This window comes from Triticum dicoccoides, chromosome 6B (assembly GCF_002162155.2).
Source record: "Triticum dicoccoides isolate Atlit2015 ecotype Zavitan chromosome 6B, WEW_v2.0, whole genome shotgun sequence".
Lineage (NCBI taxonomy): Eukaryota > Viridiplantae > Streptophyta > Magnoliopsida > Poales > Poaceae > Triticum > Triticum dicoccoides.
In genome coordinates this window covers 103,614,941-103,621,181 of record NC_041391.1, presented here as the reverse complement: position 1 = coordinate 103,621,181, position 6,241 = coordinate 103,614,941, and the positions used below count along the sequence as shown (strand labels likewise).

The following is a 6,241-nucleotide window of genomic DNA, read 5'->3' as shown; positions in this document are numbered from 1 at the left end:
TATACTCTTTTGGAAGGATCTTTGGACGGATGGTATTCTGGCAGAAACACACCCGCAGGCTTTCTCTTTCGCCACCCAGGAGGATGTTTCTATTAAAGATTTCTTGGGGGCCACAACTTTACGTGAAACGTTTCATCTGCCGCTTTCGGTTCAGGCGCATGCAGAGACTAGAGATCTTCAACGTCTCGTACGTGACACTCAACTGCGTGATAGTCTCTCGGGGAATGATAGCTGGATCTGTACTTGGACGACTCAGACGTACTCGGCCAACAAATATTACAACTTTTACTTCAGGGAGGTTCGGGCCCATCAAACTTGTACCTGGCTTTGGAAGTCTAAAGTTACTATGAAAATAAAGGTCTTTGGGTGGCTTCTTCTATCTGATAGACTCAACACCAGAAACATGCTGAAGCAAAGACACTACAACATTGGCAATGACTATACTTGCCCCCTCTGCAGGTCCAACGTGGAAGAAACACTTGAACATCTTTTCTTTGTTTGTGCCTTCAGCAAGGATTGCTGGTCTGATATTGCCATCCGCTGGAGCTCTCAAGGTTCACGATTGGATTGGCTAAGCACAACTAAAATTGCATGGAACAAGCCAATGTTCATGGCAATATTCCTACAGGCTGCATGGAGCATCTGGAAGGAATGGAATAATAAAGTTTTCAGAAGAATCACACCCACGAAAACATCCTGGATTTTAAGACTAATAGAGGATCTATCTCTCCTAACTCATAGGGTTGGAGAAAAACACACCTCCTTTCTCACCTCCTTTTAGCTACTCTTTGATTTGTTTCCTTCCCCACCCCCACCATCCCCAAAGGGGACGGCATGTACAAAAACCATATGTAAATCACTCCCCATTTATTAATTTAATTACACAGTAGGAGGATCTCCTACTGTTTTAGATGTCAAAAATAATAATAAGCAGAATTCAAATAAAGCAACATCTCTAGGTTTGTTTTCTGAAAAATATAAATGGTAAACTTTGCAACAGTCACTACACCTTCTACGAAGACAATCGTTTATCATAATTTTTTGACGGGCTACGACTATCATATTCAGCAGCCAAAATGATACAATAGATCGCTCTGTTCCTAAATATAAGTCTTTGTAGACATTCCACCATGGACCACATACGGATGTATATAGATGCATTTTAGAGTGTACATTCACCCATTTTGCTCTGTATGTAGTCCATAGTGGAATCTCTACAAAGACTTATATTTAGGAACGGAGGGAGTATATCATAGCAAAAATGACCTACTAAGTGGAGGTTCGAAGAAAAAGAGAGATATGGGTGGTCAAACTCTCCTAGAAGTAGAGAGATCTTATCTTACAAACTCAAGGCAGATAGCAGCATATCCAAATTTCTAGCTTTCTGTACTTGCAGGTAGTGAAAATTAAGTAGACAATGTTAGGAGACTCGAAAGAAGGCTTGTGCAGGTTAGTATTTTACTGCTTAAATCCTTGAGGCTCTCCTAATCTTGTTTTGAAATAGCTCCCCGTTAAGACTTCTTCTGTCTATGTACATCATCATTGATGTATCTATGCAAAAACATATACAACAATGATTAGGTTGTACAATGTGACAATACAACAATTAGCACCTTTTTCTTTTATCCTCTTCTATCTATGTTGATCTACCGTACAATAAACAATATACAATACAACAAAAATATCTACACAAAGTCATTTTTATCCGTACAACAATTTGTATACAAGGTAAACTCTACCTACCTTCTTCTGTCTATCTCCCATTCATCTAAAAATTAGCAGTTTAGCACACAAGGTCGATCTTATTTTAAAAAAAATCAGCAACTCACTTTTATTCACACGACAGCAGAAGGCCGCATCATTCATGCAGCAATAGTAACACAAAGTATCCACTTATTTACTGTATAATTCTTCATAAGCTTCCACGACCTGTCAGAGCACCATTATTCCCTAGACGCTGCAGATGATTCAGTAAGAAGAAGCATGGGTTCCCCTCAGACAACTCTACAATAAAAAATTGAAATAAGCCGAGATAAGTTTTGATGAACTCTGAAAGTATCAATTGTAAGTTTAGATAGTTGGAGAAAGCAGCTCCACATGACTATTCGCCATCTGAACCAGATTGCAAATCATGTGGCTTTGAAGATAATGCTAATGCTAAGGAAACAAAGTAAAATAAAGATACTTGTGCACCATTATACTTGTGCTGCACAATAAAATAAAATAAAATAAATTGGTAGAAAGGCAAATCACATTTGCTTATGTCAAATTAAAGAGCCATTGCACATAGAATATGAACTAAATGGCATCTGAATCACTATTTCAAAGCTCAAACTTTTGTTCTTTAAGATTGACGTTTTTTATCATTTCTCTCGATAAATTGTCAAGTTATCCTATGGGAAAATCATCTGCATCATTTAGTCAATAGTTAACAATTTAAAATAACAGAAAATGGTAGCTTTTAAATAAGTGGAGTAACAACATGTACTCAATCTGAACTATCATTTGATTATAGAACCTTAAAATCAAACCAATAAATTGGAACTAAAGAAATACAGTAGCAAACAGCTTATAGCTCAATTTGACCTCTCCATTCAGCTTAAGAAATAAGTGCCAAATCAGACTTTGATGAATCTATTAACATTTCTTATAGATACAATCAACATTCTATTAGAAAGAGAAAGAAGAAAAAAGCTTGTTGTCGTTGTTGGTGTTTCAGACAATAGTTTGACCCACCACAATAGAAGGCAATCCAGTTTATCCTCACCAAATTGATTCGCCTTTATTTCCTAAGCTGTACCGCAGGACCTCTTTGAGCTGAATATAAAATTGTACCAACCTGGAAACAAAATCATAACATTACAATAAGAGCGGATTGGTGAAATTAGCATTTTGTCCTTCAGAATAAAAGAAAAATAAAGGACATGGAAACTAAATGTCAAATCTGGATAGGAATATATAGAATATTCTCACTGTTATAGCACAACAATTTCACCAAGAACAAGAACAAGAACTGACAGTAACTAACGTAAGAACAAGAACTAACGTAAGAACAAGAACTAACCTAAGAACTGAAAAGGTAACTAACCGTCCAGACATATGGATGAAATAACATATGGTTGTTAAATATGTTTTTAAGCACACAAGATAACGCATTATATGCTTCTGAGAGGCAATCATTGCCGCACCAACAATAAGTAGATCAAAGAATCTTAATAGAAAGGGACTGGAAAACTATTGAAGTTGGGTTAATAAAATGGAACTGATTATTCAGTGAGTTTGTTTTCTATGCTTGTAGTTGAGAGTATTGATAACGAGGGCAAAAAGCTACTGTACTCTACTTGACATCTTAAGGAGAGCATACTCATAGCATGTAAAATTGAAGTCAAAACACATTGTGAGTATCAAGGTACTGGAACTTACTCCATGACTATGTAGACATTTTCGTTGTCCTCATATGCATCATAAAACTGAACCAGGTTCTTGTGCCCTGCTAAAGCCTTCAAAATTTTCACCTCCCTCCGGACATCCTCTATAGCAATGGATGTTGTCATCTGACAAGAGATTAGAGCAACTTCAGATGATAAAAAAAAAGTACATACGAGGACTGAGGAACTAAGTTCATGCCTAGCTACGACAAAATGATGATATTAATCCTCAAGTGAGGCATTGAAATGTGGTGACCCAAATAACAGAGATTGCAACTATGGAGAGCTTAAACCAGATCGCACAGTGAGAAAAGAGCGATAGGCAAAGTAGTTACGGCATATCAAGTGTAAACTCCATAACAAAAAATGACAGGACTTACTCAGATCTCATCATTCAAGTGGTACATTTAATATTTCACATCACGTAATTTAATATGTTACCTAGTACGTACCATGCAACAATGCTGAACGCAGAAGATCTCGTAATCCATATTATTCTTATATATATAGGTATGCTGCATGTGATAAAATCAGATATTCTTTTCACAATGCACAATGTGGATCAATAGCATGTTAGTACATGAAGCCATGATGTCAGGGGAAGGCAGCATTTGGCGTCAGAACCTCTATAACAAAGCCACGTTCTTAAGTAATCAACTGGCGTGCATCTAGTTCTCCACAGCTTTGATTAGATTAGTCAGCGGTTAGTCAGCGGTTGCTTTCAGAAAAACATGCTTTACCTTTCTCTAGTCAATAAACATTTTTGTAGATTTACTCTACTAAATAAACATGAAGGACATTTGTAGTACAACATAAAACCCACAGATATAGTTGATCTTTTTCACAAATCTAAGATCGCCTATAAACTCCCGCGGCATGAATTTTCAGAAAACCAGCGAAGGGATCCAAACTCAAGGGTTTGCAGAGGTTACGTGCAGGTCATCACCTTGGCCTTGGGGATGACCTTGACAGCGACGGCGTCCCCCTTGCGCGCCCCCTTACTGATCCTGGCGGCACAGGTGTAGCCAAAGTGGCACCTCCTGACCTCGTCCCCGAGGTCGTACTTGGCGACGAAGCCCTTGTTGATGCCGAAGCCCTTGTCGAGGCCCCTCCCGCCGTCGCCGTCCTCCTTGGGGATCGCCGGGCGCGGCGGGCCGTGCCTCCTCGCGAGCGCCTGGCGGATGTGCTTGGCGAGCGAGGGCAGCAGGAAGGGCAGGCGCAGGAGGCGCCTGGCCGGGGTGGCGGGCGCCGGGGACCTGGGGGCCGCTGGGGCGGGGGACTTGGAGGAGGCCCTGGGGGAGGCCGCCGAGGAGGAGGAGAAGAGGTGGTGCGCCGGGCTGAGGCTGGGCGTGGAGAAGGGGAAGAAGGGGGACGACGTCCAGTGCTTCTTGGAGGCGGCGTGGCCGGCGCAGGCGGCGGCAGGGAGGTGCCGTCGGCGTCGCGGGTGCGCGGCTTGGCGTGGCAGGCTGGCAGCCCCCCATGGGGCGGAGAAAATTGACTATTTATTATTAAGTTCATCAGACATTGATTATAACTACAAAGTTGATTTTTTCTTGACAAAAAATGGCTAGGGACTAGATTGTAAGAGATGAATAGTGCTAGTGAAAAAGAAGAAGACCCCGCGTACACACGTCGTATACATGTACAGGTATAAAGATGATGATCGGCCCATAACTATCTACTCGTACATCGCTCCACGCCTCCATCTATACCTAGCCGTTGCAACTCATCAGGCAGCGCCACCGCCTCCTCAACCCTAGGCGACGAATTCATCATCTGGTGCCCCGGCCGCCAGCCGCCGGCAAGTCAGGTCCCGACCCAGCAGTTCCTAATGTTCAGGCGAACATCCGGCTAGCCGCTCACAATTCTTCGACGCTGTTTCTAATCTCTCCATTGTCAAAAGTAATAAAACAATGAGCATCGTTGCACCTAAGAAAGGATCGTAGCAAATCCTACATAAAAATAGGATCGCTGCATCTAGCACCGGGACCACACATTTTTTTCTGTCGTATTTGTTCTGTGTGTGTAGCATTCGAGTATACGACATGTGTACGTACACGTGGGATCTTTTTCATTTTCCCCTAGCACTAATCATCTCTTACGCTCCAGCCCCTGGTTAACGTTTTATCAAGAAGAAATGAACTTTGTAGTTATAATCAAATTCCAACAAACTTAATTATAAATAGTCAATTTCCTCCATGGGGCGGGGCGGGCGGCGGGTGGGATCTGGATCTGGATCGTGGAGGATGATGCAAAGTTTGGGAAGGGACGGAGGCGTGACGGCGGCGGGATTCAGACAGCGGAGACAATACGGGGGACGGCGGCGCAGGCACGGTGGCGGCGGGCGGCGCATGGCGGGGCGGAGCAGGAGGTGGCGGCGAGATGGATGTCGAGGTGAGATCGAGGAGGCAAGGTCGTGCGGGACTGCGGGGTGGCTGGGCTAATTTTTTTCTTTCGTAAACCGGTGGACGAAGGCGTGGCAGCGGGGATGTGACAAAAAAAATAACCAACGAAAAAAAACCGGACGAAAGTGGTGGGACAAAAATAAACCGTGAAGACTATTCACCAACTGCTTCATTAGGAGTAGAGATTCTCGCATACCAGATCAGCAGACGTCAGAATTCAGCTCAACTCCCAACCCTACCTAGTTGGCCTCGGGTGCTATTTATAGGTACACCAACACAGCGAGCCGTTACCACCGAATATTCCTGGACGGACATGTCCAACGTTCAAGTTTATCTTCAACACTTTTGAGCACACATGCACCAACCGTCTAGAGCTTCAATGACAACATTGAAGCTCTAATTCCTATT

The 6,241-nt window shown here is 42.6% G+C and overlaps 1 long non-coding RNA gene across 1 annotated transcript; it reads right to left on the bottom strand.

Annotated features, from left to right (window-relative positions):
* Nucleotides 1-1,835: 1,835 nt before the first annotated feature.
* On the bottom strand, nt 1,836-4,422 carry LOC119326631. The gene is made up of 4 exons (XR_005158089.1): nt 4,375-4,422; nt 3,424-3,554; nt 2,737-2,839; nt 1,836-2,004 (listed from the first exon to the last, which is right to left on the bottom strand). It is a non-coding gene; the product is annotated as an uncharacterized LOC119326631 (long non-coding RNA).
* Nucleotides 4,423-6,241: the final 1,819 nt, after the last annotated feature.